At 42.4% G+C, this 24,618-nt stretch overlaps 2 pseudogenes; one reads left to right on the top strand and one right to left on the bottom strand.

The window, feature by feature from the left end:
- Positions 1 to 16,261: 16,261 nt before the first annotated feature.
- Positions 16,262 to 17,197, bottom strand: LOC115643771 (annotated as a pseudogene).
- Positions 17,196 to 22,905, top strand: LOC115643762 (annotated as a pseudogene).
- The last annotated feature ends 1,713 nt before the right edge of the window (positions 22,906 to 24,618 follow it).

The following is a 24,618-nucleotide window of genomic DNA, read 5'->3' as shown; positions in this document are numbered from 1 at the left end:
CTCTCTTGGCATGTGGGGGACCATGGTTCTCTTCCCATGGCTACCTGTTTGGGGGGCAGAGATCTCCCATCTCTGAGGAAAGTGCCTTAATTTCTGGGCTATAAGGTATTCTAGAGTATCGAAGCTGTTCCATACTGTATAAATAATTTAATAAAATACTCAGTGGATCACAGAGTTGAACCTACCAAAGGAGTCCCCTAACACTGAGCTTCAGTGTAATTTTCCTCAAGCCTTCTAGCCCAATGACAGCTTCGATAGGAAATCTTGAGAAAACTCCACTCCAGTGTACCTATATACTGGTGGTTAGAGCCTTCAGCTCAGAGGTAGAAGTTTCGTTCCCTGCTCTACAGGTGGTAGAATGAGGAAGTGAACCCACATCTTCCAGAACACCAGTAATTAACACTGGGCTATGGTTGGAAGAAGGAGCACCACCTCCTCTTTCAGACATTTTGGTCAACCAAGACCCATTGACTTGTGCTCTACATAATTCAGGTGCTTCTGGCAATGCCACTCGCAGTTTCCATTTCATGAGGGAAAATGCTGTAGTTTGTTGTATTGGGGAAACACTCATGGTGCTCTCAGGCAACTTGACTTCGTTTTTCCTTGTTTTGTTGTTTGCCTTAAGGTCCTCCTGAGAAGAGTGTGATTGTGATTTGTGTGTGTAAAGCAATGGAGGCTGGGATTTTTCAAAAGAGCCGATGGGATTTAGGCACACAACTTGCATTGAAATGCAATTTTCACTCCATCAGTGGGAGTTTTACAGGGAATAAGGCCTGAGTAAAAAAGTGAGATCAAACCTAAGGATTTCGGTATTAAAAAGTACATCGGATAGGAATCTTGTTCATGAAGATTCATCAGTCAAGGAAGAGATCAGAATCTATAGTCCTGCACAGCTGATCTCAAACAGTGATTCATTGTCCTCCAAAGCTCCATGGGCCAGATTTTTAAAAGGAATTTAGGTGACTGAAGACACAGATAATTACCTTCGAGTCCTAGAGTCTATGAGTCTATGAGTCTAAGGATTTTGGTATTAAAAAGTACATTGGACAGGAATCTTGTTCATGAAGATTCATATTTTGAAAACCAAGAACTGGGGAGACTGAAGTATTTGAAGAAGTCTCTCTCTCTCTCAAAGTGGAGATGAAAAAATGTTGGAAGACAACTGGCCTATAGGTTAGAAGGCTCAGGGGGAGGAAGGCATGATTCTATTTGAGAAAACTTTACAGAGAGCAATGCAAAGAAATTAAGGAGACTATTTAAAGTCTGAGTCTAAGGGAGACAAGTTGGATGTGGTCTTATATTTTAAATGGAGCTTAAGGGAGTTAAGTACTCAAATCCCATTGACTGTCAACTAACTCCCTTAGGCTTCTTGAAAAATCCCAGCCAGTGTCTATGTATTTAGACTGGTAGATATCAACAGGGTGAGTGGGAAGGTAGGTCGGCCTACCAGGAGGGTATAAAATGGGGTAAGTTAAAGTAGGCTGCCACCTATTTTAATGTTCACCTTTATGGAACCCCTTCAGTGTTCCAGAACCCCACAGGGTCCCACTTTTCTTTAAGTCCTTGTGACCTTTCACCCCATGAGTTCTACACAGCACGTCCAGTTGAGAGAGACTCCTGGTCACACAGGCTGTTACACTCTTCAGGGACCCATGCGCCTCAGCAAACATTCACAGTGACACCAGGAAGCCTTTTCAACTGGAACACAGCACCGGGGAATCCTTGTGTTGGCATAGAGAAGCACAGCTAGCAGTCCATCCTGGCTAAGCCAGCGCTCCACCCAGCCAAGATGCCATGGAATCCATTCCTCTCTCTCTTTCTCTGTCAGTGCTAGGTGAGGGTTGCTGAGCCGCCCTTAACCCAGCCACCTGACACCTCTTGGCCCATCCTCCTCCTCCTGCAGACCCATGCTGATTTAACATGTCCCGCCTGCCCAGAGTTGTTCATGGGCAGGTGTAAATTGTTCAGTCCTTGGGGCTCTCATTGTCTTTCTGGATCCTCCACTGAAATAGGTCAGTTCCAGATGTTCCTTAATGACCTCCCCCTCCAAGAGAGTGACTAGAGTTAAGCCCCAAGAGCCTTTTAACCCTTTTACATCCACCTGCTAGCAATGCCTAAGCAAGTAAGTCACTGCCATGCATGTCATTTTTCAAACTATTACAGAAAACCTCCACTTCATCACATATAAATTTTGACTACACCTCACAGAATACACCCAGATCACTCTACACAACCTGCCCGGTCCACAGTGATATTTGAAAAACTATCAATGTCAGGATCTCAACAAGGGCAGTCAGGGCCAAGGGTAAAAGCAGGGCAAACCTGAGGCTAGGAGTAGCCAAGGAGTTTGTGGTCAGTTCCAGGCCTGGGTCGGTATTGAGTGTTAAAATCCAAGTCAGGTTTCAGGGTCCGAGTCAGGAGATAAAGTCCAAGCTCAAGACAGAAGTTCAAGAGCATAGAACAAAAACAGTCATAACAGCTACAGAGATCCACATTGTTGTTTGGACGCTTCCTGGAGTGCCCCTTGGGTTTACGTAGGGCAGAGAGCCAATGAGGAATCATTGGGCTGCCATCTGTCAAACCCTGGAGATGGAACTTCCTATGATCTGTGTAGACAGAGGGTCATGGGAAGTGGAATGCAAGCTGGTTATAGTTGCTGTTGAGAGGCACCCTGGAGCTATTAACTGCTTGGTAGCTCTGCAGATCTGGGTTCTGAACATCTGGGGGTTTACATTCAAGTAAAGAGAACTAGTAGACTTGTTCTAGTTTAGGGTTTTAAAGTCAATTGGAGAATTAATAGGATTTAAGCACCTAGCTCCCTTCCAAACCTTTAAAATCCCAAACTTGAGCTCTCTAACAACAAGGATAAATCTTCATTGCCAGGGCCGGATATAGGTTTTTTGCCGCGCTATGCAAAAAATTTTTTGGCTGCCCCTCACTCGAGCCTTGGGCTCCCCCCTGCACTCCCCTGCTGCTCCAGCCCTAGACTCTCCCCACACACCCACAATCCCCTGCCACCCCAGCCCTGGGCTCTCCCATGCAACCTGCACCCTCCTGCCGTCCCAACCCTGTGTCACTGGTAACTCCCTCCCAGGGTGGGTCATTCAGCAGGAATTTTGGATGTGCACAGAACACACATAGGACTGGTTCCCATATGGTTACAGGACTGCAGTAAAGGGGAACAATTTTCAGCTTGTGTGATTGGAGGATATCTGGATGCATATTATAAGACTGCCCTACAAAAAGCTGAGATGCCTTTATTATTCTTTTGTTCCACTCTTTGTTTCTATGGGGAATTTGGTCCTAAAAACCACTGGGAAGCATTTCTTGCTTCTTCATTTCTTATCCTACTTTTTCTACAGCAAATTACAGTGGATCAGTATATTTGATTTGGGAGAAACGAAGTAACACCTGCCCAAATTGAGCTTGAGCACTCCTGAATTTTCAGGGTGTTCAAATCTGGAAGGTAGGTGCTAGATTCCCTTTCTGAATATTAGCTAAATCTGGAAAAGAAAAGTCAATTTCTGCTTCCATGGCTCAAAAGTGGAAATACTCCTACGTGCCTGGTACTGTGTCTAAAGCTGCCGAAGTCCCCTAGCAGAGCCTCCCCTCCCTTACTTTTCATTTTAAATTCTAGTGCAGGGTTTGGCAACCTTTCAGAAGTGCTGTCCCGAGTCTTCACTTATTCACTCTAATTTAAGGTTTTGCGTGCCAGTAACACATTATAACATTTTAAGAAGGTCTCTTTCTATAAGTCTATAATATATAACCAAAATATTGTTGTATGTAAAGTAAATAAGGATTTTAAAATGTTTAAGAAGCTTCATTTCAAATTAAATTAAAATGCAGAGCCCCTCAGACCAGTGGCCAGGACCTGGGCAGCGTGAGTTCCACTGAAAATAAGCTCACGTGCCGCCTTCAGCACGTGTGCCATAGGTTGCCTACCCCGGTTCAGGTGGGATCCATATACCTCCCTTGCTCGGCTTCAGATAGGTGCACCGTCCATTTAGACCACCCACTGCTTTCTTTGTGGGCTGCAATCTGAGGTCACACCAGTATCCCTAATGCAGTCTGGGGAAGTCTTCTGAAGGGGATATCTGTAGCAAAGCCTTTTACTCCTTGAGCACACTTCTTCCCCACTCACAGTGCCACTCCTTTTGACTCGCAGCATGGCTCAGCTACTTCACTCCCTACCCCTCCCTTTCCTGTTGATAGCAGCCAAGGGATTACTGGGAAATATAGTTCTTTCCATGCTCCAGGGCTGGCTCAATAGGCAGGGAGCAAGGCAACGAACTACAGCTCCCAGGGTCCCGTGCATTCTCAGCTCCCATGCTGAGTCCCCAGCTGCTCCATGGCTCCACTTCTCCAGGGTTGTGAGAGGGGAGGAAGTGAGTTAAAAAAATAAAAGGATGGCCAAAATGCTGCCCCCTGGAAATGTGCTGCCCAAAGCACCTGCTTGTTTTGCTGGTGCCTAGAGCCGGCCCTGTTCATTGCTGATGTAGGCTGAGCTGAGTGTGTTATCCAGTATTTTCAGTGAAAATGACACTGGTTTTCTGAAAACAAAAAAACAGAAACCCCACATATATACAATAAGAGTCCTCACAGCTCCCCATGGAAGGCTGTTCCAGAACTTCACTCCTCTGATGGTTAGAAACATTTAAATCATGATTGCACATCTCTTTCTAAAAAGATAAACTCTAGCTCAACCACAGTGTATGGGATTGATGTAGGAATGACTGGGTGGCTCTCTCTGGTTTCAAGTATCAGAGGGGTAGCCATGTTAGTCTGGATCTGTAAAAGCAGCAAAGAGTCTTGTGGCACCTTATAGACTAACAGACATATTGGAGCATGGACTTTCGTGGGTACCGACGAAGTGGGTATTCACCCACGAAAGCTCATGCTCCAATACGTCTGTTAGTCTATAAGGTGCCACAGGACTCTTTGCTGCTCTCTCTGGTTTGTATTACACGAGAGAGAGCTGAGATGATTGTAATGGTCCCTTCTTACCTTAAAACCCATGAATTAAACATTGATATTGTCAAAGCTCCTAGAAGCCAACAACAACACATTCCCATTGTGCTAGATGCTGTACAAAGAAACATAAAATGGCAATCCCTAGTTCTGTTTTGCTAGAGTTTTACATTGTATTGACATTACAAAGGGACAATGCACAAGGGGGAAGGCCAGGCATAATCAAGACCAATATCTCTAAGAATAGTGTGCTCTTCCCTCATTCATCTTAATGAGGTGTAATCTCTGAGACCTCATGATCTCGAATTACATACCAGCAATGTCATTTTTGCAGAAACATCAAACTCTGTGGGTTTATCTCATCTCCTTGGGGTGTTAAATCTAAAACATAATGATCACAATGTTAATGTCATTGCTGGTCATTTTTGCATATGTGTTTATCTGTGGCTGCTGAATGTAATATCAAATATTGGAGTGTAGGAAAGTAAGGCTACTGTTTGTGGCAAATAGGAAACTAAGGCCCTTGTTCTATAAATTGCTTTGTTTATGTGTACACCTGCATTCATATGGAACCTAGCTGAGGTCAGTGGCGAGGCATGTGGGCACATGGCTGAGGCTCTGCTGGCAATATTTGGATGTAGTATTCCCCATGTCTAATCACTACCGGCACTGCCCACAAGGGGCAGGACATACAATATCTGCATCTCCCCTCTGCTGCTAAATACATAATTTGCCTCCTGGGTGCCAATCCAGGTGTAAGCACAGCATAGCTCTCTCCTCTGTTCTGAACAGTTTACCAAGGGTTGTAGTGGATTCTCCATCACTGACCATTTTAAAATCAAGCCTGGATTTTGTTTTTTTCCTAAAGATCTGAACTAGGAATTATATTGGGGATTATTCTATGGCCTGTGTTATACAGGAGATTGGACTAGATGATCACAATGGTCCCTTCTGGCCTTGCAGTCTGAGAATTTAGCCAAGCTCACGCAGGAAACATGTACTTGAGCAGGGAACTGAAAGTAATTTTCCCAACTTCCAAGCTAGTGTCCTAGCTACTGGCACATCCTTCATTTGATATTAAGTAGTATAGGTATAGGGCATCCAAATCCCTTTATCAGCTTTGACAAAGCTTGGACTTTGGGCTACTTGTGTGCATTAGGTGAGAAAGGATTTAGCAATCAAGATAAGACAGAGCCCCCAGTCATGCACTTAGCATGGATTTTTACTGAAAAGCTTTCTCAATGTCTCTTTGACCTCCGTGTTCCTCAGGCTGTATATGATGGGGTTGATCAGTGGTGTCACCACTGTGTATAGCATGGAAAAGATCTTGTTTAAGTTTGGCCACTGGTTAGCTATGGGAGCCACGTAGACCACCATAAGTGTGCCATAGAACACAGACATCACAATGTGGTGAGATGAGCAGGTGGAGAAGGCTTTCTGCTTCCCAGAGGTGGAAGGGATCTTCAGGATGGTGGAAATTATTTTGTAGTAGGACAGTAGGGTTAGAAGGAAAGGCAAGAAGGACACAAGGGGGGCTATGATGAAAGCCGGTATCCTGACCATATAGGTATCCCCACAGGAGAGTTTAATGATGGGTGTCAGGTCACAGAAGAAATGGTCGATCTCCTTGGAAGCACAGAAAGGTAACTTAGAAACCATGGGCATGGTGACCACCAGTGAAAGGAACCCAATGACCCATGACCCCACTGCCAACTAAAAGTAAAGCTGGAAGCTCATGGTGGAGGCATAATGCAGTGGTTTGCATATGTCCAAGTAACGGCCATAGGATATGACAGCAAGCAGGAACCACCAGAGATCCGAAGATGTAGAACTGCAGGAGACAAGCAGAGAAGAAAATGTCTTCTTGCACCACTAGAAGGGTTTTCAGCATCTTGGGGGCGATGCTGGTCGTGTAGAAGACTTCCAGGATAGACAGGTTACCCAGGAAAAAGTACATGGGGTTGTGCAGGCTGTAGTTGTATGATACCATCACAATGATCAGGATATTCCTACTGAGTATTACTATGTAGATAGCCAGGAACACCATGAATACAGGGATCTTCAGCTCATGAAGGTCACCGAATCCCAGGAGAATGAACTCTGTGATGGTCATTTGGTTTTCCCCCTCTACATCAGGCATGTCTTCACAGAGAGAAAAAGAAAGTCAGAAGAATATTGTTAGCTCTGAGAACAGGGCTTTATTAATAATAATTATTAATTACTATTTATTTTATTACCATATTACTTAAAAGTATCAGTACTGGACCAGGACCCAATTGTACCAGATGCTGTGCAAACACAGAATAAAAGGGCAGTTTCTGTCCAAGGATTTTACAGTCTAATTATCAGACTAGGGACAACAGATGGAGACATACATACGGGAGAGTACAAGGAAACACTGAGATTATATTCTTTGATTCCAAGGCTGGAAGGGACCATTGTGATCATCTAGTCTGACCTACGGTATAACACAGGCCAGAGAAGTTCTTCAAAATATTTCCTAAAGCAGATCTGTTAGAAAAAAACATCCAGTCTGGATTTAAAAATGGTCAGTGATGAAGAATCCAACATGACCCTTGTTAAATGGTTCCAATGATTAATTGCTCTCATTGTTAAAAATTGACACCTTATTTCCAGTCTGAATTTGTCTAGCTTCAACTTCCAGCCACTGGACCATGTTAGGCCTATCTCTGCTAGACTGGAGAACCCATTATCAAATATTTGTTCCCCATGAAGGTACTTATAGACTGTTGTCAAGTCATCCCTTATTCTTTTCTTTGTTAGGCAAATAGGTTGAACTCCTTGAGTCTTTTATTATAACACATGTTCTCAATTCCTTTAATCATTCTCATGGCTCTTCTATGAACCCTCTCCAATTTATCAACATTCTTCTTGACCTGTGGACACCAGCACTGGACACTGAATTCCATCAATAGTCACACCAGTGCCAAATACGGAGGTAAAATAACCTCTCTGTGCCTACTGTTTATGCATACCAGGATTGCATTAACCCTTTTGACCACAGCCTCACACTGGAAGCTCATGTTCAGTTGATGGGCATTGGTCTCTGCATACCAACAGCCTAACCATTGTCAAGTTTTTTGTAGATATCATGATGAGGAAGTGTCTTGAGGAGGGAATAGAAGGTGGATAATGAAGTAGGTTTGTGGGACAGCACTGGAGAAAGCATAAAGTTACCGGTTTTACTTTTATGAATTATTAGTAAACCTGGTCATATCTTTTTTTCTCTGCAACATTTTTGAGAACTTTCATTGAAAAACTGCAGATTTTTAGCTGAAGCCGATTTTTTTTTTAGTGAAAACCTGAATATTTTCTGCTGAAAACTGCTAAAAATTTAAACATTTTGACCAAAAACTGATAGTGCTTGATTTTCAAATTAAAAATAATGGGTCAGGATTATTATTTTTTTTCTTTGGGGGATGTTGTTTGTTTAGAGGAGCAGACACTTTCCTCTATAATTTTCATTTTGTCAAAAGCTCAGTTTTCTGAAGAAAAAATGTTTTGATGGAATTTTTTGACTGGTCCTAATTATTGCTGTTCCCCTCTCCCCTCCTTATTCTTCATACATAAGAGTTTTTCCTCTAGTAGAAAACTTAATTTTAATTATACAGTTTTGGCATGTTGAAACTAAAGGGCAAAATTGAAGCTTTGCAGACCCATATTAGCTTACACTGATTTGTAAAGACACGTTTGATATTTTCCTTTTTTTCACCCATCATGGTGTCAAGTGTACAGAGTAAGGAAACATGGTTATAGTTCATATTGACCAAACCTGAGAAATATTTTTATTTTAAATGAACTCCTCTGGTCCACACAGACCATCTTCTTTTTTAAGGGAAAAAGGTGGTGGTAGACATGATAAATGTAAACCAGCATTGCTAATATCTGTATATGATTGCACACAATAGCGAGTAATTCTTAGACATGGTCAAAATTGGTTGAACAAAAATTTTCCCATTTTAAAATGTAATTTAATAGAAATTGAAAGGAAAACAACAACTGCAAGATTTTTTTTTATTTTCATGAAAAATAGTGTTAGACTTACATTTCAACTTAAAATGTCACTTAAGTCAAAATATCAATGTCAAAATACATTTTTCATTTCATTTTGACATTTCATTTTTTTCATTTTGACATCATTTCAAAATAAAATGTTTCATGTAGATCAAAAATATTTTTTCAATTTAAAATACAGAAATTTTTGTTTGACAATTTCTAAAATATTTCAATAATTTGCCCCAATTTGGTATGAAAACAAATGTTGCAGTAACAAAATTTCCTACCAGATGCAAATTCCATTTTTTGAGGAACTCTACTGATTCTGCAAACCCTATGACATATAGGTCAGCTTTGAAGAATTAAATTTTATTGGCAAATGTTGGTAAATGTCGATGTCACAGTACACATACAGATTGAGGGGAAATATTTCCATCTATACTAATTGAAATGTATAGGTAGGCAAAGTTAAAAAACGACCAGAAATCCTTCAATAACTACAAAAAACTTCAATAGAATTATGCCAATTTGCACCAGCTGAAGATGTGGAATTCATGTGAATGGATGCTCCCCATAGTAAGCAGTAAGCATGTTTTTAATTGTAGAAATCTTAGGGGCTAATTTTCAAGTCCATATCCACTGAAAAGTCTCATCACATTCAGTGGGAACTTCTGTTAGTTAAGACTGCAAAGTCAAACTCGTGCAAATCTTACATAGTGTCTTCAATGGAGTTTGGCCAATTTGAAAGTGTTAAGGATCTTGTCTTGCATATGTTTAAGAAAACCAATTCAACACGCAAAAAATGGCAAACCTTTCTGTGCAAACGACAGGGACAACACAGCTTAATACAAAAAGGGAAAACTTTGAAATGCTGCCTGATGCAAGGTTTTGAGACATACACAGCTGATTCATTTCATAATCAAGACAAGAGGTTCTTTAGGAGACTAAGTCCTATTTTTAAAAGTAACTTAGGCTCTTAGGGGTTGAAATCCTTGCCTAAATGGGACTTAAATCAACCAGCATAGCTATTGTGGAATAAGCTGTCTGCAACAGCTATTCCAGAATCACTCCTCATGTAAACACTCTATTCCAGAATAAAAAATACTTTATTACAGAATAATTACTCTGCTTACAAAGCAGAGAGATTTTTCAAGACTAAAATCACTTTTATTCTGAATACAGTGTCTACATGGGGGTGTTATTCCATGATAGCTAAATTAGTCCAGAATAGTTATGCCAGTCAATTTCCCCTGTCTAGACAAAATCTAGATCTCATTGACTTTTAATAAAAAAAAAACAACCTATTTTCTGGAAACAAAATTCTGAAGTTGTCTTTATTTCACTCATTTTTTCCCTATTTTCAATATTTGTACTGATTTTTTAAAATATATTTTTGTTTCAATATAATTTTGCATATTTTTTTCAATTTCCCATGGTAAAATTTCAATTTTGATACAAAGCCGTTTTTTGGGCAAAGGGGGAAAAATATGTTTAAAATATTTTGACCAGCTATACTGTGGACTTTAGAGGGAGTTATTTCAGATTTATAGATCTGTTATGTAATATAAGAATCTAGAACTTTGCTTTCATTACTAAGTATCTTAATAATAAAAACAGTATTTCAATTCACAAATCCCATATTTTCTATACCTATAAATGCTTAACCCAGTTACACAGAGACGCTAAGTATTATGGCAATTGGTGTGGTATGAAAAGAATAGAAAATGAAGTGGTTTACTCTTAACTAAAAATGATCATATTGTACCTTCAAAAGTGCTGTGACCAGAATGCATCATTTAACTCTTCTCAGAAATTCAGCAGCCAAAATTGTCTTATGCGGATCTAACACTACTCACTGTTTTCTATGTGCATATACAGTTATTTCAACAAATGACCTCATGCTTTTTGCAGTGATTTCATACTGTGTAGATGCACAAAGTAAAGAACGTCAGTGTCAGCGGTTGCCTTTATCTGCAGGGAGTAGCAGAACTGAAGACTGTGGACAGGCCCTATTTAGCTGGTTTGTTTTATTAACTATTATCCATCAGGGAATTTCTAGCAGCAGCCCAATGTCTGCACAGTGTAAACAACATTGAATCATTGCACCACAACTCTATTTCCAACTGGGAATATTTACCTTTCATGTGATAGATCAAAGCTCTGGTGGATGAAGATGGAGCTTGCTCTACACCTACTGGTCCAGCAGCTGCATGACAAAGACAGAAAAAACACCCTATCACTCATAGGTGAATACTTGTCACAAAACAGTCACTCCATATCTGACCTCATAGTCCTTGTCCTCAAAGGAAACCTGAATAACACCCTCAAATGATGAGTTTGGGAGATTAAATTCATAACTTTGCTAGAAACTAAAAATCATGGACTTAGTAAAGATACTGGATGTATGGCTTATTACAACAATCTGTAACCCATTAACCCTCTTTTTTCCACCTGGATAAAGATCTGGGCAAGAATGCAGTGCTTTGATTAATAGATTCTAATGCCAGAAAGGACCACTGTGCTAATCTAGTCTGACCCCCTGTATAACAGAGGCCACATAACTTCTCCAAAATAATTCCTAGAACATATCTAAGAGGCTGCTCACACTATATATGTCCTGTGGATGAATATAAAGTTTAAGTCAAGCAAGTGTATTTTATCTGGCCAGCCTGATCCAGCACATCCAAAACACCATTCACCTCCTCACTTACACCAACTGAGTGAGAGCCGCATCAGGGCCTTTGATTTCAATGGGGTCACAGTGAGGCACTGGAAACTGTGTTAAAATTGGAAAGTGTAGGGGACAATTTCCTAGTGCAAGTGCTGGAAGAACCAACTAGGGGCAGAGTTCTTCTTGATCTGCTGCTCACAAACCAGAAAGAATTAGTAGGGGAAGCAAAAGTGGATGGACTTTGACTCCCTCAGGGAACTGATGGGCAGAATCCCCTGGGAGAATAATATGAGGGGGAAAGGATTCCAGGAGAGCTGGCTGTATTTTAAAGAATTCTTATTGAGGTTGCAGGAACAAACCATCCTGATGTGTAGAAAGAATAGTAAATATGGCAGGTGACCAGCTTGGCTTAACAGTGAAATCCTTGCTGATCTTAAACACAAAAAGAAAGCTTACAAGAAGTGGAAGATTGGACAAATGACCAGGGAGAAGCATAAAAGTATTGCTCAGACATGCAGGAATGAAATCAGGAAGGCCACATCACAATTGGAGTTGCAGCTAGCAAGGGATATTAAGAGTAACAAGAAGAATTTCTATAGGTATGTTAGCAACAAGAAGAAAGTCAAGGAAAGTGTGGGCCCCTTACTGAATGAAGGAGGCAACCTAATGACAGAAGATATGGAAAAAGCTAATGTACTCAATGATTTTTTTGCCTCTGTCTTCACGAACAAAGTCAGGTCCCAGACTACTGCAATGGGTAACACAGCATGGGGAGGAGGTCACCAGCCTCTGTGGAGAAAGAAGTGGTTCAGGCCTATTTAGAAAAGCTGGATGAGCACAAGTCAATGGGGCCGGATACACTGCATCCGAGGATGCTAAAAGAGTTGGCAGATGTGATTGCAGATCCATTGACCATTATCTTTGAAAACTTATAGCAATTGGGGGAGTTTCCAGATGACTGGAAAAAGGCTAATGTAGTGCCCATCTTTAAAAAAGGGAATATGGAAGATCTGGGGAACTACAGGCCAGTCAGCCTCACCTCAGTCCCTGGAAAAATCATGAAGCAGGTCCTCAAAGAATCAATTCTGAAGACACTTAGAGGAGAGAAAAGTGATCAGGAACAGTCAGCATGGATTCACCACGGGCAAGTCTTGCCTGACTAATCTAATTGCCTTATATGACAAGATAACTGGCTCTGTGGATGAGGTGAGAGCAGTGGACATGTTATTCCTTGACTTTAGCAAAGCCTTTGATACAGTCTCCCATGGTATTCTTGCTAGCCAATTAAAGAAGTATGGACTGTATGAAAGGACTATAAGGTGGATAGAAAGCTGGCTAGATCATCGGGCTCAGCGGGTAGTGATCAATAGTTCCATGTCTTGTTGGGAGCCCATATCAAGCAGACTGCCCCAAGGGTCAGTCTTGGGGCCAGTTTTGTTCAATATATTCATTAATGATCTAGAGGATGGCATGGACTGCACCTTCAGCAAGTTTGCAGATGACAATAAACTGGGAGGAGTGGTAGATACCCTGGAAGATAGGGATAGGATACAGAGGAACCTAGACAAATTAGAGGATTGGGCCAAAAGAAGTCTGATGAGGTTCAAAAAGGACAAGTGCAGAGTCCTGCACTTAGGACAGAAGAATCCCAGGCACTGCTACAGACTAGGGACTGAATGGCTAGGCAGTAGTTCTGCAGAAAAGGACCTGGGGTTACAGTGGATGAGAATCTGGATATGAGTCAACAGTGTGCCCTTGTTGCCAAGAAGGCTAACAGCATTTTGGGCTGTATAAGTAGGGCCATTGCCAGCAGATTGAGGGAAGTGATCATTCCCCTCTGATTGGCATTGTTGAGGCTTCATCTGGAGTCCTGTGTCCAGTTTTGGACACCAGACTACAAGAAGGACATGGAAAAATTGGAAAGAGGCCAGCAGAGGGCAACAAAAATGATTAGAGGGCTGGAGCACATGACTTATGAGGAGAGGCTAAGGGAACTAGGTTTTTTAATCTGCAGAAGAGAAGAATGATGGGGGATTTGAGAGCTGCTTTCAACTACCTGAAAGGGGATTACAAAGAGGATGGATCTAGACTATTTTCAATGGTACCAGATGACAGAAAAAGGAGTAATGGTCTCAAGTTGCAGTGGGGGAGGTTTAGGTTGGATATTATGAAAAAACTTTTTTCACTCAGAGAGTTGTGAAGCACTGGAATGGGTTCCTTAGGGAGGTGGTGGAATTGCCTTCCTTAGAGGTTTTTAAGGTCAGGCTTGACAAAGCCTTGGCTGGGATGATTTAGTTGGGGGTTGGTCCTGCTTTTGAGCCAGGGGTTGGACTAGATGACCTCCTGAGGTCCCTTCCAACCATTATATTCTATGATTCCATGATTCTTTGATATAATTGTTCCCCAACACAACGGAGGATGTGCACTAGGGTATTTTAGCTAGGTGACTACAAATCCCACCACATAACACTGTGTGGAGCTCAGTGAAGGGGAGCTTATAGTCTGGGGAAGCTGGGAGGGAGGCTGTCTGGGGCAGAACCTGAAAGCTGTTGGAGGGTTAGCTCAGGAAGTCGGTGAGGACCATGGCACAGGACTATGAAGGAGGGCTGTGGAGTCCTCTCCCAAGGGAAGCTGGGCACTGGGGTAAGGTCTGACAGAAGCGAAGCATAGTCCTAGGACATAAGATTGGGATCATCCTATCCCAAGGGACCCAGAAGGAGGGCAGCAGATATAGGAAGAGGCCTTGGGGAGGAGAATTGGGTCAGCTTGTGGCTACAGTGGGAGACAGTTCCTTTCCCAGGACCAGGGCCCATAGCAGAGGGTAGTGTTGAAGATTGGGCCAAGCACTCCCTTTCAGCCACTCACTGCCAGTGTGCCTAGATCCCTGAGTGATTTAAGCTTTCAGAGCCTGAACAGAGTCCAGCCAGTGCCCCTATCATGTGGGTGTGGGTTCCCTCATACTACCACCCTTGTAGAGGGTGCAGCAGCCCCTGATATTAAGGGCAGGAAAAGGGGGTTAACCAGAACCCAGGAGGGTTGGAAGCTGAGACCAGGAAGAGATGGGCCAAAGGCTGTTGTGGGCCCATCACAGATTTAGGATGGAAGATTAGTGTTTTCTTTGGACTTTGATTGCATCAGAAGCGATGGGACAGAAGGTTTAGCTTGAGGGCTGAGTCACCTCTGTAACTGAACTGTGCTAAAAGACGAGAGAATCATTGAAAACCCAGAAGGGAAACTGAGGCAGGTTGACTTCAGTGCCACGCCATGAGAGGGTGTGCTGCAGGACTGCATCCTGCTACAGGTCTCCTTGAGAATCTGTCTTGATGCCTACTCTGTTCTTTGAACTTCAGAATAAAGGCTACCTCATATCAGGTAAGAATGAAACAGACACCACAATAACAGAGTTAGCTAAATAGGCAGACCTATAGACAGGGATCTGATCTCAAGCCATTGTCATGTGTTGGAAGTTGCAGTAAGTGCCCAATGGCTTTATAAACAAGCAGAGTGGAGCCCACCCCAAGCCTTGCCTAGCGGATGACAGCACACTCTGCCCCTATGGCCCTGAAATAAGGGAGGAATGCAAGTGACACTTCTTTGCCCAAGAAAACATATCATTTACCGGTCTGAGGGCCCTGAACCTTCATACAGCTGTGTGACATGTGATATTTGTACCATGGGTGCTGCTGTCATGTAAAGGCACCTCCTCAGCAGTGGGAATGGAGCAGTGAGTCCTAGTGGATGAGAAAAGAGGGGCTATATCATATAATGGGCATTAAGGCCAGCAGTGGGTGAGGAATGGGGAAGTGAATTAATTTATTCTGGTTTACACCTGCTCAAGTTCTGGTGAGATACATTGAAAATATGGGAACTGAGACTGCTTGACATAAATCAGGAGGAATTCCGTTGATGCACATACGTTTACACTTGACAGTCTTTAAATTAAATTGAATGGAAAATTAAATCGTAAAATTACATATGTGAATTAATGGGAATATATGGGTGGGGAAATAAATGACCTCACATGTTTCAGTGGAAGGACAGGTGAAGTGAGGTGTGTGAACCAGGGAATGATTGTTTTATTTGGTGGTGTACGTGCAAGGCCCTTTGTTTTCATTTAAAAAAATATATATTGTTAAACATTTCCTGGAAATTTATCTGTGTTTATTATATAAATTTAAAAAAGTAGCTCAAAAATCAATGCAAATAAATTAACCTCACAGTTTCTGGGTAAGATAGGCACCTAAAAATGGGATTCACAAAAGCCAGCATGCTCAGGGGTTCCTCATGTAGGCTAGCCAATGGGAGATTCCAAGGAGGTGCTTATCTGTCAGTTATGAACACTTTCCTGGGGTAAGGCACCAAAGGTGTTTTTCGCAAGAGGCCTGGGGAGTGAGAAGGATGCCTCATTCATCACTCTGAGCTCAGCCATTTGGGTACTCAACTAGGAGGCGAAAGATCCAGCTTCAATTTCCCCCTCTGCCTTAGGAGAAGAGGGATTTGAACAGGGAACTACCACTTCTTAGGAGAGTACTATAACTTAGAAGAGTACTATAACTATTACTCTTGTTTAATTTCCCCTTCTTTTCCCCTCACAAAACCCATTCAGAAGTTAATATGCTTCCTTGAGAAGTTCATGCTGCTCTTCAAGGCTGCCGTCAGGGAATCTTTCATCTGCTGGTTCCTCATGCTGAAGATGAAGGGGCTCATGAGAGGGGTCACCACTGTGTTGAGCAGGGCCACCAGCTTGTTGAGCGAGATGTTACTGCCCGAAGGCTGGACATACATGAAGATGCAGCTGTGATGATGATGAAGTGGGAGGAGCAGGTGGAGAAAGCCTTGTTGCGTCCTGAGTGGGATGTTATCCTGAAGATGGTGGCAACAATATAAGTGTAGGACACCACTGTCAGGATCAAGAAGCCCAGCAGGATGGCGGAGGAGGTCATGAAACTCAGCAGCTCCACAAAGCTCGTGTCCACACAGGACAGCTTGACCAAGGCCAAGCCGTTGCAGAAGAAGTGGTCAATCTGGCTGGCATTGCAGAAGGGCAGGGTGATGACCAGGATGGTGAGGATGATGGTGGCCAGGAACCCCGTTGCCTACGACCCCACCACGAGCTGGAAGCAGAGCTGAGCATTCATGACCATGGTTTAGCGCAGTGGGTTGCAGATGGCCACATAGCAGTTATAGGACATAATGGCCAGCAGGACAAACTCACTGCAGTCCAGAAGGGAGTAGAAGTAGCACTGAGTGATACAAGCCAGGTAGGAAATGGACCTGTCATCCGTCAGAAAGCTGGCTATCACCTTGGGTAGGACAGAAGATGTAAAAAGGATCTCCAAACAGGAGAGGTTCCAGAGGAAGAAGTTCATGGGGTTATGGAGGTGACTGTCTAAGAGGATGATGGTGATGATCATGGTATTGGCAGACAAATTCAGCAAGTAAGAGGCCAGGAAGGCCTTCAGCAATGAGGCATTCCAGATGACGGAGGTAGAGGAAGCCAATGAGGATGAATTTGGTTATGGTGGTTTGGTTCCGCATGGCTACATTGGATCTATCTGTCAGGGGTAGAGAGAGAACCGAGGGAATAGGGAATAATGTGTCAGATGAACAGGAGAAAAGAAAAGTAGAAAAACAGAAGAGTAGACAAGAGGAAAGAAAAGATCAGAGGAGAACATAAAAGGAAAAGGAAGAGAAATAAAGAAGAAAAAAATGATAAACTGTAGAGGAGGAAAGCAAGGCTGAAACAAGAAAAGTGAAGAAGACAAAAGAACAATACCTCATATAAAAATTTACCCTGTGGGCAATGGGTGAGATGGGAAGAACAACAAGTCAATGTGAGCAGGGAAGGGAAGACAATGAGAAGAGGAAACATATGACAAACAGAAGTGGAAAGAAAAGTGGAGGAGAGAAAAGCCCCAAAAATAAAGAAGAGCAGAGCTGGATGGAATTGTTTCCCTGGGCAATTTTTTTTTATTTTTTGGGATGTAGGGGAGAGAGAGGAAGAAAAAAGAAAAAAGAAAAGTTTTCAGCTGAAAACTTCAAAATTTCTGGTTTTTATTTTCTTAATGAAAAGTCAAAAATTGTCCACAGAAAGCAGACACTTACTACAAAGGTTTTAGTTTAATTGAAAACCCATTAATTTTTTTGTCAAAAAACAGTTTTGATAGAAATATTTGGACTAGCCTTAAAAATAAGGAAAGAAAAAAAAAGTAATAGGAGTGAGTGGGTGAGATTCTGTGGCTTGCGTTGTGCAGAAGGTCAGACTAGATGACCATAATGGTCCCGTCTGACCTTAAGTCTATGAGTCTAAAAGAAGGAAGAAGTAAAATTAAAATAAAGGAACAGAGAAAAGCAATAAAGGAAAGGAGAGGGTGAAAATGAAATGAGAGAAATGAAGAAAGAGAATAAAAAGGAAAGGAGAAAAATGTAGGAACTAAAAAAAAAAAGAAAAAAAGAAAAAACAAAAAAGAGTTAAAGAAGATGAATGAAAGAAAAGAAAGGAGAGAAAAGAGAAAGGGAAAAGGAAAATATAAGAAAAGAAGTTCTCAAAACGGAGGTAAAAGATATTTAAAAAAGGAAAGAGAAGAGGGAAAAGAAAAACAAGAAAAGGAAATAAATAAACAGAAATGGGAGCAGAACAGCTACTCACGTTAGTCTAGGTTTGTGATGTTAGGAAGATACCATAAGGCCAAGCCGGCTACACACAGATTGTGCCCTGTGCCTCAGTCCTCACCAACTACTGTAAAACAAATTCTTGTAGAGTAATTTTTTAAATTCTAGTCCCTTCTTTTTTGGATTAAATACTAAGTAGTTTATTCTGAACTGCTTCAAAGACTGAAAAGTAGTAATCATTCTGATTTTTCCCTTCATGTCAAGCCGTGAGAAGCCCTCAAATAGCATCTGCAACATCAGGGTCTTTTGACTTGTCCAACGGTGTTGTCACATCTAAGCGAATTGTACTTTCATATGTTGACTCTAGTTCTTCTGGTCTCACAATCTACTTGCCATTCTCTATGAAGTAGGTCTGCCTCAACTGGGTGAGGCTGATTAGTTTTAATGATCACAGGTACCCCAGGGGATCCACTCACTGGAGAAACTCAGAGCCACTTTTTGAGATGTACATGGAAAGATAAAAAATCATGACACTTTCCAAGAAATTTTAACTAGGTTACCATCTGTGAACCCAACTACTGGTACCTTTCAGAATATTTTAGCCTTTGCCCATATGTCATAGACTCACTTGTGATGGCAGAGACCTTTAATGTGCAACTTAATTCATTTCATGTGCCTCCTACCATATAATTATTGTGTTCCTTACACTTCTTTGGTACACAGCATAGTCCAGTGGGTTATGCACTGGTCTGGGAAACAGGAGATGCTCACTTCTAATTATATGTATTGTATTTGCTCAAGGCAGATGCTTTAGCACTAAGACTCAGATCCAGAAAAGCATTTAGGTGCCTAACTACTGCTGTGAGAATTGGGCCCATCATTTTTGCCTGCTTGTGAATTAACTATGGAAAATTCACTAATAAATGTTATAAACAGGTTAATTCCCAACCACTGCCTCAAATGAAATAGGATTGGAGGGACTTTAACAATAACAGCTCCAGCCCATCTCAACTAATTTCTTCACTTTCCCTCCAAAGGATAGTTTTTACCATCTTTGATGCCATCTAAGAGACTGACAGATGAGTGTAGTTGTTTTTTTTTCCCTTCTAAAACTCTTTTCAGCTAAAGGGACAGGGAGCGAAGGAAGTTGTTAACATGAAAACCTTATTTAATTCCTTACCTTTCAAATGCTTTAACTGTGCTTTCTTCTTTTCTTTATCTTTAATAAAAGGTTAAAAGGATGTTAATGGTGTGTTTGTCATGGGATTAAGCAGGCTGAGGCCTGTGTGTCATACCCTGAACCTTGTTTAACATTGTTTGATGTTGGACAGTGACAGGATTATGGTAACACCTTTGACTTTTTGGGCCCACATATTCCATCTTAATTAATACAACACTACTACTTTCGACACCTACGTTCAAAATTTAGGCAGCACTGAGATCCTCAAAGCCCCCACTTAGCTGTTGCCTAACCCTGTAAGTACCTTAATTCACTCAATGCCTAAAAAAGTTTTGCTGCAAAAGTCCCCTAAGTGCTTATGTTTCTGCTTCTAGGAATGCACACTGCTGCCTCACTTGAGATGCCTGGTTGCCTCTCAAGTCTGAGTCCGAGCTGGATCCTCAAACCAAGTGAACATAGGCATTGCTGCACTTCTTTCTCCTGTGGAACTTGATCTGGTAGGTGGGTTCTGAGCATGCCGAAATCCACACAAAACAGTGGAAGGAGGAAGGAGGATTTCCCTCATAAATAGGCTAGGAGGGATTCAATTTTTCTTGGTGAATATTAGTAAATGTCGATTTCACCAAACACTCACAAACCAATGAAAAAATATTGCCATCGATAATCAAAACTGACAGATAGACAAAGTAAGAAAAATGCTACCTGAGAACTTATTACAGTTTGATTTAAGGACACTTACTTTGTATATTTTCACATGTGATGTTGACAATGTGTATTATAACATTTTATAAAGCTTTAACCTTTTGAAAGTCAGCATCTACTGTCATTAAATAATTATTGTATGATCCCCTCCACCATAATTTCCTGCAACTGTGAAAATTTAAAAAGATAAACATTTTGGTGATGGGGGGAGCTTAAAACCGCTGATTTTGCAAAACTCTAAAATCTTAAATCAATAAAAATTGGGGGAGCAGGGCTTAAAAATAAACATCAATAATATTGCTCAAAATTACTCTTTTTTAATAAATCAATTCTGCCAACTCTACTCATAACTTGTAACCCTGGGTAACGACACACATGGGGGATGAGGGATCCTATGTTCCTAACCTCTTATTTCTGATTTTCACTGGGTGGCCAAGGCCCAGACCCACAAACAGACTAAGGCATTGCAATGTGTGGCAACACCTAATTTTAAGACACCAAGACAGCCAATGGAATCCACAAGTCCTGATTAGGCACCCAGGCTCCCTAGACAATGAATGGGAAGACACAGGCACCTAAGAATGGGATACACAAAAGCCATCTTGCTAGGCAGGGAGATGCTTAAATTAGCCAAAGCCAGATGCCGATGAGAGGGATGTATCTTAAGCCTGCCCCTCTCAGGGAGTTCACCTCCTAAATCTGGGCTGGAGGTAGGCACCTATGTCATTTTTTGCAAGACATGCCCCGGGGGAGATGGAGTAAGGCTTTATAGCTTTTAGCCCACTTGTTAGGACACTCACCTGGGACGTTAGAGACCCGGAGAGGGAATCTGAACCAGGGCATCTCACATCCCAGGTGAGCACCCTAACAATTGAGCTAAAGGTCCCCTGCTGTCCCCTTTGTGGATTTGGGCTACTTCAGAGCACTCCTACTGGATCAGACTCTGCAAGTGAGATAGGCTAAGAATTGCCACTATGAATGACAATGAATAATCGTTGGGCCAGGGACAAGATCATGAGGATGACTCTAAAATCTAGTGTTTTGAGCATTCACCTAGGATGTAGAAGAGCTAAGTTCATGTCTCTGTTTATTATTTATACATAGTGGAGCAGCTTCAACATCAAAGACTGAGAAAGAGCCCTACACCAGACCATCCCATAATCCAAAGATTAGGGCTCTCTTTTGTAGTGTGGAAGACCCAGCTTCACAGATCTTCTCCACATGAGGTACGGGGGGAACTGTTGGGTTTTCTATAGCACATTGTGGCCAACATACTTGGGTCGGATAAAACCTTTATTTGAATCAAAAGCATTTCTTGAGGTTAACAGCCACTGTTAAAGCAGTTGATAGTAACAGATAGGCAGAAAAAGGTTAGGACCAGTTACCTCTCTGAGGAAGCTGAGTCAGGAACTCTGGGTGGAGAATTGGTTCTGGGCCATGGGAGGGGGAATTTCAGAGAACAGGGCCCAGGAGCATTTGTGAGGTTGAGGGCTGTGAGAGGGGAGAAAGGAGATTAGGGGCTGGGGGTTTTGTTTGGAGGTCTGAGCTGTGTGAGGCAGAGAGAAGGAGACACCTGGGGACTAGTGTAAGAACATTCAGGGGTTGAGGATGTGGCAGAGGTTGGAGTCAAAGGGCCTGAATCTCCTCTCTCTGAAACCAAACATACACCACTGTAACACCATGGACTTACCTTGAGATGAATGACTGGGAAAACAGCCCTATTGACTCCAGTGGAGTTGTTCCTGATTTACACCAGGATGAGTGAAAGGGAAATCAGTTGACTGCAGTGAAGTATTTCTAACTTTTCTTACCGTTGGTACATTTGGGTGCTGATTTATTGTGCATGGCAAGAGATCAAACCGGGGCTCAGATCCTCACACCAGGGACTCCAAAGCTCGGTAGAGTTCAGTCCACCTACTCGCCCTTGGGGGAAATAAAGTGACAGCATTATCAACCACAGTGTTTGGTTCTCAGTTAGGCGCATCAGCCTTTGAAGCGTTTGGAGTCACACCAAACAGAGTACACTGTGAATGTGCATGGCAAAAGGAGGAGCTGGTTCAGAGCAGTTTCTGACTCGCCCAGCCCCATAGTTGCTGAAAGGAGAATGTTCTAGCCAAGAAACCTAGGCTGGAGAACTTCCTATCAGAGGAATACCATCTCCTTTTATGGCTGCCTGGCTCAGTCTTACTTCTATTTCCTGCTGGGCGTTTCAGAGAATGTCTAGTTGGCCATGATGTCCTGCAATCAATAGGTGGCCATATGTTACCCACTGAGCTATAGCACTATCATGAATAGAAAGGTCTGCATCTGGTTGGTGATGGGATCATGGATGCGGGGATTCTTCTCCATCTTGGTCCCTACCATAATCAAACTTGAATTGCCCTGCTGTGGCCTCAACATCATTAACCATTTCTTCTGCTACCATGCCCACTTTTTATACCTCACCTGTGCAGTCATCTGGCTGGTGAAATTCATCGACTTCATCATCTCGCTGTTTGTGTAGCTAGACTCCCTACTGCTGCTGGTCATCTCCTACATGTATATTATCGGCACCATCATCCGTATCCCATCTACCAAGGGCAGGAAGAAAGCTATCTCCACCTGTGCATCTCATTTCACTGTGGTTACCATTGGCTACAGCACCTCCATTTTCATCTACATCAGGCCTTCGCAAGTCCCCTCTTTGTGGGCTTGTCCCCTGTCTGGTACTGAGAGAAAACCAGATGTGGTTTTGTCCAGTATCATGGACTAGGGAGTCATGCATGGTCACACTGGTGGATGGGGCCACAGCTTTCCAAGAAGTACTAGAATGTCCGGTATTCTAGAAATGCATCAGTGGCCAACCTAGTTGTGGGCAGAGTTGGGTAACATTTTTCCAAGCCATTGGCAGATTGTTTAACTCAGCTAAAAACATAGCAGCATCTGTCAATGGCAGGGAAATGATTGAAATACACCCAGAAAATCATGGCAGGTTATCCGCACCACATGCTGGAGAGGAAAGCGAACCCCTCCAAGGTCCCTGTCAATCTAACCGAGGGAAAAATTTCTTCCTGACCAACACATGATGATCAGTTAGATGCTGATCATGTTGGCATGAACCAGCCAGCCAACCACCCGAGAGAGAGAGATAATGGCTCAGAGCCATCTCAGAGCCCTGGCACATCCCACACAATGCTTCAGAGAGTTAAAAAAAAAAGCTCCCAGAATACACTGGGTTGGAGGGAGGAATCCCTTCCTGATAAGACATATGCTGCAAGTGGAACCCAGGGTTGCTGAGCTCTGCCCTCCACCATCACAAGCAGACCCATCATACAATCTCACTCAGACATGTGTCCAGCTCTCTCTTAAAATGAATTTGGTCACTTGCCCCCTACAACTTCTATTTGGAGGCTGCTCCAGAACCTCGCCCCACTGGTGGATAGAAACCTTCCTGTAATTTCTAGCCAGTCTCTCCATCACTCACACGACCAAATATACATGTAAGCCAGGCTGATACAGTCTGGCTCTTTGTCCCCCTTTAATGGTTAGGCCACAAATGGTGGTTTATAAGACAGTGGGCCCAATTGCCAGCTGGTGGGAATGGATATACAGCTCCATTGGAAGCAGTAGCTCAGACCAACGGATGCTGAAAATTGCTTTACGTCCACCAAAGTCAATGGAATTACACGGATGTGTTGAGGATCTACCCCAAATGTCTTCTCTCACCTACCCCAGTGTTACACCAGTCTGACTCCTCAGGTTCCAATGAAGCCACTCCTGATTTCTACACACAAGCAAGACAACTCCAATCATTGTTTTCAGTGACCATGGAACACATGCTAGTGGCCAAGCAGTGTAACGGGTATTGTTTTCACACACAATGAAAGTCTGATTCCTTTTGCGCACACAATTTACACCCATTTAACTCCACAACTGGACCAGATTTTCTACTGGTGAAAATCACCCCAGCAGCAGTGATATCAGCAAAGTTAATATGGATTTGCATTGGTGCAACTGAGATCAGAATCAGATCTGATTGTGTGCAAGCTGTTTGGTCATGGAAATAACCTACATTAATGAACAAATACAACATAAGCAAACTTTTATTAGATAAAGACAGAAAATTAATTATTGGTGAATTATCTACACCCAGTCAGTCTCCTCAGGGCAGCTTTCATCTCCTTGTTCCTCATGCTGTAGATAATTGGATTCATGATTGGTTGCAATACAGAATAAAGAATAGCCATCACAAGACCCAGAGCAGATAGGAAGCTGGAGGTGGGTTTTAGGTAGGCAAAGACGACACTACAAACAAGAAAGGAGACCACAGTGATGTGAGGAAGGCTTTATGCCAGCCTTGCTCAAAGGGGATTCTCAACACTGATTTGAAGATCTGAACATACGACACAGTGATAAAAATAAAACAGCCTAAGACTAAACATATACTAAAGGCAATAACCCCAACTTCACTCATATATGAGTTGCA

This window comes from Gopherus evgoodei, unplaced genomic scaffold (genome assembly GCF_007399415.2).
Source record: "Gopherus evgoodei ecotype Sinaloan lineage unplaced genomic scaffold, rGopEvg1_v1.p scaffold_70_arrow_ctg1, whole genome shotgun sequence".
Classification (NCBI taxonomy): Eukaryota; Metazoa; Chordata; order Testudines; family Testudinidae; genus Gopherus; species Gopherus evgoodei.
This window is presented reverse-complemented; position numbering and strand designations above follow the sequence as displayed.